Genomic DNA, 12921 nt, shown 5'->3' on the forward strand with positions numbered 1-12921 from the left:
ATATATACAAGATTACTCAAATATTACTGAAATATTAAATACACAACACTCCTCCCTGCTTAGCTATAAACTCCAACTCAATAGAGAATACATCTCAGCTATATACACAGAGTACTTTATAATACACAAGAGAAAATATGCAGATGCTGGAAATCAAAATTATAAGCACAAAATGGTGGAGGAACTCAACAGGCCAGACAGCATCTATGGAAAAGAGTAAACAGTCAATGTTTTGGGCCGAGATCCTTCATCAGGACAGGAGAAACAAATGAAAAGTCTGAGTGAAAAGGTGGGGGCGGGGAGAAAGAATTACAACGGTGTAACTGATGGGTGAAACTGGGAGACGGAGAGGGGTGAAGTAAAGAGCTGGGAAGTTGATTATCTCTTTCACCAATCAACTTTCACCAATCAACAAGGGCTGGAGAAGGGGGAATCTAATAGGAAAGGACAAAAGGCCATGAGAGAAAGGGAAGAGGGAGGAAAACCAGAGGGAGGTGATGGACAGTTAAGGAGATAAGGTGAGAGAGGGAAAAGGGAATGGGAGATGGTGGGGGTGAGCAATCACCAGAGTTTTGAGAAATTGATGTTCATGCCATCAAGTTGGAAGCTACTCAGATTATATAAGGTTTTGTTCCTCCAACTTGAGTGTGTCCTCATCGTGGCATTAGAGGAGGCCATAGGCTGACATGTCAGAAGGGGAGTAGGAAGTGGAATTAAAATGGGTGACCATCAGGCAATCACGCTTTTTCTGGCAGACAGAGCATAGGTGCTTAGCGAAGTGGTCTCCCAATCTCACTGGTATACAGGAAGCCACGTTAAGAGCAGCGGACACAGTTTATGACTCTGACAGACTCACATGTGAAGTGTCGCCTCATCTGGAAGGACTGTTTAGGACCCTGAATGGTATTGAGGGAGGAGGTGTTAGGGCAGGTGTAGCACTTGCAAGGATAAGTACTGGGAGGGAGATCAGTGGGGAGGGACGAATGGACAAGCTACTCACATAGGAGAGTGATCCCTGTGGAAAGTGGAAAGTGTGGGGGAGGGAAAGATGTGCTTGGTGTTGGAATCTCGTTAGAGATGTGGAAGTTATGGAGAATTATGTGCTGGATGAGGAGGCTGGTGGGGTAGTAGGTGAGGACAAAAGGAACCCTATCCTTGCTGGAGTGGTGGATGGATGGGTTAGGACAGACATATGTGAATTGGAAGAGATGTGGGTGAGGGCAGCTTTGATGGTGGAGGAGGGAAAGCCCCTTTCTTTGAAGAAGGGGGGCATCTCATACATCTCATCAGTTCTGGAATGAAAAGCCTCATCCTGAGAGCAGATGCGGTAAAAATGGAGTAACTGAGAGAAGAGGATGGCATTTTCACAAGTGATGGAGTGTGAAGAGGTACAGTCCAGGTAGCTGTGAGTATCAGTGGGTTTATAAAAGGTATCAGTAGGTAGACTGTTTCCAGAGAGAGATTGAGAAAAGGGAGGGAGTTGTTGGAAATGGACCAGGTAAATTTGAGGGTAATTTACCATTCTACTTCACATTCTCATTCTGACATCTCAGTCTATAGCCACCTTTACTGCCACAATGAGGCCACACTCAAGTTGGAGGAATGACACCTTATGTATTCTGTCTGAGTAGCTTCCAACCGGATGGCATGAAAATCGATTTCTCAAAGTTCTGCTAATTGCTCCTCTCACCATTCCCTTTTCCCTCTCTCACCTTATCTCCTTAACTGTCCATCATCTCCCTCAGGTCTTCCTTCCCCTTCCCTTTCTTCCACGGCTTTCTGTCCTTTCCTATTAGATTACTTTATCCCTTTCACCAAGTGAATTTACAGCTCTTTACTTCACCCGCCCCCCTCTCCCTACCATCTTGTACTTCTTCATCTCCTCCTTACTCAGGCTTCTCATTTCTTTCTCCAGTCCTGATAAAGGGTCTCGGCCCGAAACATTGACTGTCTATTCTTTTCCATAGACGCTGCCTGGCCTGCTGAGTTCCTCCAGCATTTTGTGTTCGTAACTTTGATTCCCAGCATCTGTATGTTTTCTCTTGTGTATTATAAAGTACACTGTGTATGTAGTTGAGATGCATTCTCTATTGAGTTGAAGTTTATAGCTAAGGAGGGAGGAGTGTTGTGTGTTTAATATTTAAGTAATATTTGAGTAATCTTGTATGTTGTTGATTATGTATTCTTGTTTGTTAAAATAATCCACTACAGTTTATATATACAAAAATATGTGAATGGCACATGTCATCATGCTGAAGAATCATTTGTGTATTCAAACTTCTCATGGGATTTGACTGGGTGTGCCTTGTGTACACTCCGAGATCCAAAGTAATGCCTCAGCCAGGGGCTGGCAGGTCTTTGGAATTCTCCGCCCAAGAGAGAGAGAGCTGTGGAAATTTGCTCAGTATATTGGAGTCATAGTCATAGAAAACTCCAGCACAGAAACAGGCCTTTGGCCAATCTAGTCCGTGCCAAACCACTTAAGCTGCCTGGTCCTGTTGACCTTCATCCACATACCTATCTAAACTTCACTGAAGTCAGAGGTCAATAGATTTTTAGACATAAAAGACTATAAGGTTATAGGATTGATGTACGGTCACCTGCTCAGCGTGTGACTGCAAAAAACTGCAGGGAATTGTGGGTACAGCTCAGCACATACCAGCCTCCCCTCGATGGACTGCAGTATGTCTATATTTCTCACTGCCTCAGTGAAAGACCCAGACATTTTCTCTTCACCCCTCTGCCATTGGGTAGATGTTACAAAAGCCTGGAAGCACCTATCATCAGCTCTACCCTGCTGCTATAAGACTGTTACCTGGTTTCCTAGTACACTAAGATGGAGTCTTGACTTCACAATCTATCTTGTTATGATCTTGTTTACTTGAACTACAGCTTTCTCTGTAGCTATTACTGTTTATTCTGCATTTTTATTTTTGTTACATTGTTTTATTTCAATATGCTGTTTAACAATTTGATCTGTACGAACCAAATCCAAGACAAGCTTTTCATCGTATCTCGGCACATAATAATACACCAATTCCAATGCAGGAGGTAGTGCTAAGGTTGAATGATCTTATTAAGTGCCAGGTCTGGAATAAAGGACTGGTCACTGTGCTTTAGTTTCAAATTCTGAAGTCATTTTGCTTTAAGCTACAGTGTGGCTGCTGTAGGGAAGATGAAGGGCTGCATCTTACCAGTCAGTTACTGCTCTAACCATGCCAGTTTAACTTTTGTATAGGAGGATGGGCTCTTAACTTGGTAAGAAGCCTCATGTGTGGCACCTTGTCAAAAGCCTTTTGAAAGTCTAAATATACAACATCCACTGCATCCCTTTTATCTATCTTACTTGTAATCTCCTCAAAGAATTCCAACAAGTTCGTCAGGCAAGATTTCCCCTTAAGGAATCCATGCTGACTTTTTCCTATCTTGCCCTGTGTCACCAAGTACTCCATAGCCTCATCCTTAACAATTGACTCCAACATCTTCCCAATCACTGAGGTCAGGCTAACTTGTCTATAATTTCTTTTCTGTTGTCTCCCTCCTTTCTTAAAGAGTGTAGTGGAGTGATATTTGCAATTTTCCAGTCCTCTGGCTCCAGCCTAGGGTCCAATGATTCTTGAAAGATCATTACTAATGACTCTACAATCTCTATCACTACCTCTTTCAGAATACTAGGGTGCAGTTCATTTGGCCTGGGTGACTTATGCACCGTTGGGTCTTTCAACTTTTTGAGCACATCTCCCTTGTAATAGTAATTGCACTCACTTCTCTTCCCTCACACTCTTCAACTCAGGCACACTGCTGGTGTCTTCAACAGTGAAGACTGATGCAAAATGCTCATTTAGTTAATCTGCCATCTCCTTTATTCTCCATAATCTGTCCCCCATTATTATTTCTTTAGCCTCATTATCTAGTGGTCCTATATCCACACTCATCTCTCTTTTATTTTTTACATACTTGAAAAAGCTTTCACTATCCACTTTGATAGTGTTTGTTAGCTGGCTTTCATATTTCATCTTTTCTCTCCTAATGATTCTGATTCTGCTCTCTGTAGGTTTTTAAAAGCTTCCCAATCTTCTGTCTTCCCACTATTTTTTTCTTTGTTGTATGCCCTCTCTTTTGCTTTTACAGAGCTTTGTCTTTTCTTGTCAGCCACTGTTGTACTGTTTTACCATTTGTGTATCTTGTTGTTTTTGGAATATATCTATCCCGCACCTTCCTCATTTTCCCCAGAAACTCACACCATTTCTGCTCTGTTGTCATCCCTGCCAGCATCTCCTTCCAAGTTACTGCGGCCAACTCCTCTCTCATACCACTGTAATTTCCTTTACTCCACTGAAATAGTGCTACATCAGACTTTACTTTCTCCCTATCAAATTTCAAGTTGAACTCAATCATATTGAGATGACTGCCCCCTAAAGATTATTTTACCTGAAGCTCCCTAATCACCTCTAGGTCAGTACATAATATCCAATCCAGTATAGCTGATCAGTATAGCTGAGTATAGTAGGCTCAATGACAACCTGATTTAAAAATCCATCTCATAGGCATTCAGCAAACTCACACTCTTGAGATCAATTATGAATTTGATTTTCCCCATTGCCCTGCATGTTATCATAACATTGTCCTTTTGACATGCCTTTTCTTTCCTGTTGTGTAGTGTGTGTAGGCCTCCGTTAGTCTCGATAGACCATGGATTTGCACCTTGGAAAGTTTCCAGGGCGCAAGCCTGGGCAAGGTTTTTTTTTATGGAAGACTGGCAAGTCTTCCCTCTCCACGCCACCAATGATGTCCAAGGGAAGGGCATTAGGAACCATACAGCTTGGCAATGTGTGGTTAAGTGCCTCGCTCAAGGACACACACGCACGCCTCAGCCAAGGCTCGAACTAACGACCTTCAGATAACTAGGCGAACGCCTTAACCACTTGGCTTCTCACCAAATTTCCTGTTGTAATCTGTAGTCCACATCCTAGCCACTGTTGGGAGGCTTGTAAATAATTGCCATCAGGGTCCTTCTACCATTGCAGTTTCTTAACTCTATCCACAATGATTCAACATCTTCTGAATCTATGTCACATCTTTCTAATGACTTGATGCCATTCTTTACCAGCAGAACCACATCACACCTTCTGCCTACCTTCCTGTCCCTCTGATACAATGTGTAACCTTGGAGATTCAGCTCCCAATTGCACCATCCTTCTGCCGTGATTCAGTGATGGCCACAACATCATACCTGAAAATCTGTAATAGTGTAGCAAGGTCATCCACCTTATTTCTTATACTGGACTGGGACGTAACACTTTGAGTACTGTATTTCCACCTTTTTGATTCTGCATCCCTAATGCACTGATACTCACCTTGCTGTCTGCAATTTTGTCCTGTCGTCTGCCTGTCTTTCCTGACAGTCTGACTGCATGCTATCTTTGTTTTTTAATCATCTGTCCTATCCTGAGTCCCTTCACTCTGGTTCTCACCACCTCAACCCCGCCAATTTAGTTTAAACTCTCTCCACCAGCTCTAACAAACCTGTCCATGAGAATATTGGTCCCCCTTGGGTTCAGGTGCAATCCGTCACATTTGTACAGGTCACACCTCCCCCAGAAGAGATCCCAATGATCCAAGGACCTGAAACCCTGCCCCCTGCACCAGCCACTTAGCCATGCATTAATTTGCCAAATCATCCTGTTTCTACCCTCACAGGCAGCAATCCAAAAATTAATACCCTGGAGGTCCTGCTTCTCAGCTTTCTACCTAGCTCTCTAAATTCTCTTTTCAGGTGCTTTTTGCTTTTCCTTCTTATGTCATTGGTACTGAGACATCTGGCTGCACTCTCTACACATAACTTCTGTGTCATCTGCAGGCTTGCTTATGAGGCCACTTTCATATTATACTGTGCAACTCCAAGAACATAGCTTGCAGATCTGACACTTGTCTATAATAGCCTAAAATGCCCTGGTTTGCCTCTGTTGCCCTTCTTTATAAAGAACAATGTTGGTTGTTGTTCCATAATGTCCTGGCTCCTCACTGATGGATAATGAAGATACTCTGTCAGTGCCCTTGGAAGCTCCTCCTTTGTTTCCACCAATGTCTTGGGATAGATCTCATCAGGGCCCAGGAAATTTATTCATTTCCATAAATACTGCCTGACCTGCTGCGTTCCTGAAACATTTTGTATATCCACCTTATTGTTTCTCAGGCCACCAGACTAAAGTACAAACTTTTTTTTACGAGTCCCTGTGTCCCATAAATATCATTGTGGGTGTCTCTTCCTCACACTCCCCGCAGTAATCAAATGTCCATCCCAGCATATGTTATGGACTGGCCATAAGTTTGGCTGAGGGGAGCTATTGCCAAGTGAGGCTATTGTTGTGTCTGAATTCAACTACGTATCAATTAAATAAAGGCACGTACATGGGAGATGGATGTAAATGGTGTATTTGCATTGTAGTGAGGGAGAGCTGGAGCAATATGCAAGCATAGACAGCAGGTCAATATGTAGTGCTGGGGGTGGGGTGGTCATTGCACTAAAAGAAATAGATCCATACATTACACTTCCTCCCCTTTAGATTAATGCAACATAATACTGTACATGTAAAAAACATTCAATTTCTGTTTCATAAAACCACATTCCAAATAAACATGCTTTCATAATAACAGTCCATAACTAGTTTCACAGTTCTGAAGATTCAATCTTTTGGGTGGGACTCAGTTTATTTCAGGATTGTGCCTCTGGTCCTGTGGAGTGGCATTGTTTGGCCATTGTCTTCTCAATGATAAAGTTCTCATTGCACCTCTGGTCCTGTGAAGCGGCATCGTTTGGTCATTGTCTTCTCAATGGTAAAGTTCTCATTACACCTCTGGACCTGTGGAGTGGCATCGTTTGGCCATTGTCCTCTCAATGGTAAAGTTCTCATCGCACCTCTGGACCTGTGGAGTGGCATCAGGTTTGGTAGGTGTCTTGTCTAAGACAATATTCTCAGTCTCTTGTCTCATGTTGCTGTCAGTGACATGATCATCATTGAGAGGTAAGTCTGGTGACTGTAATGTGTCCATCTTATTGGATGCAATCATCTCAGGTGCATTCTTCAATTGAGCATCCAATATCTGGTTCACATGATGTCTCCTGGTCTGATCTCCAACATCCACTGTGTACAAGTCAAGTTCTTTTATTGTCATTTTGACCATAACTGCTATGTACAGTACATCATAAAAATGTGACAACTTTTTTCAGGACCATGGTGTTACATGACACAGTACAAAAACTAGACTGAACTACGTAAAAAACAACACAGAGAAAAAAAATCAACTGCACTAGACTACAGACCTACACAGGACTGCAAAAAGTGCACAGAAGAGTGCAGGCATTACAATAAATAATAAACAGGACAATAGGGCAGTAAGGTGTCAGTCCAGGCTCTGGGTATTGAGGATTCTGATAGCCTGGGGGAAGAAACTGTTACTTAGTCTGGTTATGAGAGCCCTAATGCTTCGGTGCCTTTTCCCAGATGGCAGGAGGGAGAAGAGTTTGTATGAGGGGTGCATGGGGTCCTTCATAATGCTGTTTGCTTTGCGGATGCAGTGTGTAGTGTCAATGTCCGTGATGGCGGGAAGAGAGACCCCGATGATCTTCTCAGCTGACCTCACTATCCTCTGCAGGGTCTTTAGATCCGAGATAGTGCAATTTCCGAACCAGGCAGTGATGCAGCTGCTCAGGATGCTCTCAATACAACCCCTGTAGAATGTGATGAGGATGGGGGAGGGTGGGAGATGGACTTTCCACAGTCTTCCCAGAAAGTAGAGACGCTGCTGGGCTTTCTTTGCTATGGAGCTGGTGTTGAGGGACCAGGTGAGATTCTCTGCCAGGTGAACACCAAGAAATTTGGTGCTCTTAACGATCTCTACTGAGGAGCCGTCGATGTTCAGCAGGGAGTGGTTGCTCTGTGCCCTCCTGAAGTCAACAACCATTTCTTTTGTTTTGTTCACATTCAGAGACAGGTTGTTGGCTCTGCACCAGTCCATTAGCCACTGCACCTCCTCTCTGTAAGCTGACTCGTCATTCTTGGAGCTATCTCATTGGGTGTCCACTTGTCTTCTCAGCAATCATGTTCCATGATTTCCTGTCTAATCTCGAAGCTCCTTTCTGCTTCACCTGGCAACGGGGTGAACTGTTTATTCTGCACTTCCCTGCGAAGATCTGGTTGCAGGAGGTCTATGTGAGATCTCAGATTCCTGCTCATGAACAGCATTACATGTGTTTGATTTATCATCACATGACCAGATTTCCAAAACACAAAAACGAAGGTGTCCACGTGTATTGTAGAGAAATGTCCTCCTTGGCCAACACTTTCATGGAGTTCTTGAAGGTTTGGGTAAATCACTCAGCTAATCCATTTGTTTCTGGGTGGTGAGGAGCTGTCTTGAAATAGCTGATGCCATTTATCTTCATGAACTTTGGAATTCTTCTGACATGTATTGTGGTCTGCTGTCACTCACAGTTTGTTCTAGTAAGGCATTTCTGGTGAAGATAATCCTCAGGACAGAGACAGTCTTTGCTGAGGTAATTGTCTTTATTGGCATAACCTCCAGGCATTTTGAATGAGCATCCGCATCAATCAGGAACATGGAGTCCATGAATGGCCCAACAACGTCAATATGTACTCGTTACCATAGTGAAGGTTACCACTCCCAGGGGTGTAACAGTGCCTGTGAGGGTGCATTTTGAACTTTCTGGCATCCGGAATAGCTTTTGTCCAATTTTTCAATCTGCTTATCTATTCTTGGCCACCACAAGTAGCTCCAGGTGAGGCTCTTCATCTTAACTGTACCCAGGTGTCCTTCATATAGATTTTCTAATATTCTGGTACACGGTTTAGAGGGAACCACGACATGAGATCCACACATCAGTATAGTTTGATATACTGACATCTGACTTGACATTTCATCTCATCTTCATAGAGTTACAATAAGCTGGCCATCCTTGCAAGGGGATTTCACAGACTTTTGACAATGTTGGGTCATTCCTTGCTTCCCTTTGTATTTTCAAATTCATTACTGGCAACTGGTCCACCAATACGGTGTGGAACACTTCCGCTGGGTCACAGTATGAAGACTTTTCTTCTTCAGTTGCCAATAGTGGAAGACATGACAAGCAACAGCATTACTGTGTTGTTTGGTTCCCCTGAACTCTATGTCATAGGAGTGGGCTCCTAGGAATAGTGCCCAATGTTGTAATCCTGTAGCAGACATCACTGGCTGGGATTCCCTTCCTAGGATTGAAAATGGACACAAGGGGCTGGTGATCTGTCACTAGTGTAAATTTTTGTCCATAGAAGTAGTGGTGGAACTTCTTTATTTCCCATACTAGACTAAGGGCTTATCAGTCGATTGGTGCCTAGTTGTGTTCTGCACTCAACACTGATCTTGGAAGCAATCAGGCGTTCCGATCTATCCTTCATAATGTGTGACAAAAAGTCCATCTCTAAAGTTACAGTACTGGAAAAGCTTGTACAGTTCTTCAATGTATTCAGAAATGGTTTCATCTTTTGACTGGTTCCTTTTGTAAAATCTAAACTCTCAGCTAATACCAGTGGTTTAGGGGTCAAGTGATTATGTAAAATTTTAAAAATTCCTTCAAAAGTCTTGCTTGATGACTTTTCAGGGGGTACTATATTGCGTAAGGAACTGTTTGTCCTTGCACCCATTAAGCTGAGAAGTGTAGGGGCTTTCTTTTGTACTCCACATTGTTCACGTTACAATACAGTTCAACCTTCTCAATATATGACTCCCAGCCTTCATTAGCATTATTGAATTCATCAACTTTCCCGACTGAAGCCATCAGCACATTATTTTCAGTTTAAATTCAGCACATTTTTCACTACTACTCATGCCTTTCTTAGTGTCTGTGACGGCCTTCTCTGTACTGTTTAACTGTCACTGTTTTGTCCCATAATTGTTGCTGTAAGTGTTGGTGAAGTTTATGAGAGTTACTGACATTCAGGTTTGTCCTCATTGCTAACTTGTTGAGTCTGTGCACGTTATCAATTAAATAAAGGCACACATGCAGGTGATGAATTTAACTGGTGTATTCAGACTGCAGTGAGAGAGAGTTGGAACAATGTGCATGCATAGACAACACAGAGTGAGCAGACAACAGATCGAAAGTTAGTGTTGGGGGTGGGGTGTCATTGCTCTAAAGTAAATAGATACACACATTTACAGCTATCAACTTTGGTATTGTTTGACATGTATATTCAAACTTTTCAGTTTGTAAGCATGATACTTTATAGGTTTGGAAACTAACGGTTCATTTTCTGGAAACAAAACTACCAAATATAAAACCGAGGGAATGTCTAATCAACTGCCACAGAGGTGTCATGACAAGTATAGAGACTGAGAATTTGAAAGTCAGATTGTAAAGTACTTCACTGGGTCAAGTGTTTGTGAAGCAGTTCCTAATTTACTGAGGAGGAAAAATTACCTTTTCTTAAAAGCATTGATTTCAATCTATTCTATGACTTGAAAGAGCAACACAGCGCTGTTAGAAAGCTGAAAAACAGATGGAAGAGAAAAGAAAGACCTGTTCTACTAATTGACATTTTAAAGAATACCACATGAGAGATCCATCTGATTAGAACTTATTTGATTCCAGTTTGTCAAGTCATTTGCTGTTTAAACTTGTTACGTACATTTTGTGGCCTGAGGCTTGATAAATTGGCCTGTAATTCTCATTGTCTAAATAGTTACTTAATAAATCTGTAAGAGACAGCTAAATTGATATTTTTGTTGCTCTCACTTGCTTAAGATATTAATCTACTTGCTATTTTCAGATGCTGATGAACTTGCTTCATTTTTGCAATACTTTCCTGGTTTTATTCTTGATACAAATTTTCAAATGTCACACAATCATTTTCTGTTGATCTGCGCATTAAGTAAATATTAATTTGTCAGCTGTATGTGATACACACTTGACATGAAAGACAATATATTGTGCAGGGTTTAATTACGTGTGTTTCAATGTTAGTCATTTAAAGGAATGAAGTATTCCAGTAGTATATGTTCTGTAAGCAGCATTTAGCAATTTTGTTTGAAATACCAATCTAGTTAGAAGTCTGGAAGTTAAAAAGTTTATCTTGGCTTCTTATTAATGCAATATTGATGGAAAATTCAGACTGCTTCTACCTTTTTTATTGTAGAAAAGGACTTCCCGTATCATTGCAATGGAATGACTCAGCATGCAAGTTAGGTTTGATACAATTACTTCATGGGCAACCACAATCTAATTTTGTTGGAGCAAGAAATAAAAATCCTGAAGACACTGTAAATGGAAGAAAAGAACAGAGAAATCTGGACACACCCAGCGGGATGGCCAGTATCCGTGGGGTAAGTTGCAGAGTCGGTAGTTCAGGGGAAGAGCCTTCATCAAAAATGGAAGTGAGTTCGCAATGGCTATTGTTTGAACTTGTTTAAGGTGATTGCTGACTGTTGATATCATGGAATAGATAGAGCTGGTCTGGAGCCCCTGTTCCAAATTGCTGTTTGTATCCTTCACCATACCTGCATAATTTGGGTTAGATGCAAATCATTTATCTCATTTGTCATTTACATTCAGTGGAGCAGCATGATCTGGGGGAGGTGTTGTTGGGGGGGGGGGGGGGTGGGGACACAAACCTTTATCAGCTACAGAAATCTTCATTTAATATTGTATAAATATCTCTGATATTTCAAATAAATATTTTAAATAATTAATAATATTAAAAATAAAGTTGACTAACTGCTCATTATGCTCAATAATTAAAAAAAATTAAAATAAAGCAAAGTAATTTTTGAAAAAGTAACTTGTCTTCTTCTTTGACTTTGATATTAACTTAAAATCCCCATCAAAATTAGAAGAGATTGACAGGTCTCATTGGCAAATTGCCAACCATCGTACAGAATGGGAAATCTGGTGGTGGAGCAGACTGATAAACCTAGTACCCTGATTCCATCAGAAAGCCACAGACTTCTAGTTTCACAGCACACGTGTAAAAATCCTGGACTTCCTGCAGATTCAGGGGTGGAAAATCCAGCACCATCCAATCTCGCATTTTAAAGAGGCTGAAAGAACACCAATAGTTCAATTGTTCCATTTAATATCCGAGCAATATATACAATATATATCCTGAATTACTTTTTTCACAAAAAAGAGTGCCCCATAGAATGAGTGACAGTAAAAACACTAGAAACCCAAAGCCCCTCCACTCCCCACTCCACACACAAGCAGCAGCAAAGCCTCAACCCTCCCCCACCCCCACCCACATCCACAAAAAAGCATCAGCACCCTCCACCCACCTAGTAAGCAATAGCAAGGCCCCAACAAAGACCATGATGAGAGATACAACAAAAACTAATCATTCACCCAACAATTCGACATACCACAGGCTCTCTGTCTCTCCCTAATAAAGGGGGAAAGAGGTGTCTCCTTTCACAGCAAGAGGGGAGACATAACAAAACAACTCGCTGATTTACGGTGTTATAAGTCTGTCATGCCGCTTTTCTTTTCCGAGTTCAACTGCACAACCTTGCCATTTTCTGGATTTTACATTGTAAGCAGATCCCTTTTTAGCATTAGAACATAGAACACAGAGCAGTGCAGCATAGGACAGGCACCTCAACTCAGTTAGAGGCTTCCTCGTTAAATATATTTGAGACGCAGCTTCACATATTGGAGAAATTAAGGGTCATGGGGAAAATGCAGGTAGATAGAGCAGAGTTAGAACAACCATGATTTGTATTGACTAGTCAGACCAGCTCAAAGGGCTTGATGGCCAACCCACGATCTTATTTCTTACACTATGTACATATGTATTTATTTATGGTAACCTATAGGGTGCTTAATATTTTGCACCGTACTGCTGCCATGAAGCAAATTTCATGTCAGTGATA

General features: G+C 41.8%; 1 long non-coding RNA gene across 1 annotated transcript in view; it reads left to right on the forward strand.

Moving 5' to 3' along the window:
• LOC132404901 (uncharacterized) overlaps positions 1 to 12921 on the forward strand; it is a 96459-nt gene that overhangs the window by 75670 nt on the left and 7868 nt on the right. The window contains exon 2 of the long non-coding RNA XR_009515701.1: positions 11193 to 11379. This is a non-coding gene — a long non-coding RNA (uncharacterized LOC132404901). The remainder of the gene's footprint in view (positions 1 to 11192; positions 11380 to 12921) is intronic.

This window comes from Hypanus sabinus, chromosome 14 (genome assembly GCF_030144855.1).
Source record: "Hypanus sabinus isolate sHypSab1 chromosome 14, sHypSab1.hap1, whole genome shotgun sequence".
NCBI classification, from domain to species: Eukaryota; Metazoa; Chordata; class Chondrichthyes; order Myliobatiformes; family Dasyatidae; genus Hypanus; species Hypanus sabinus.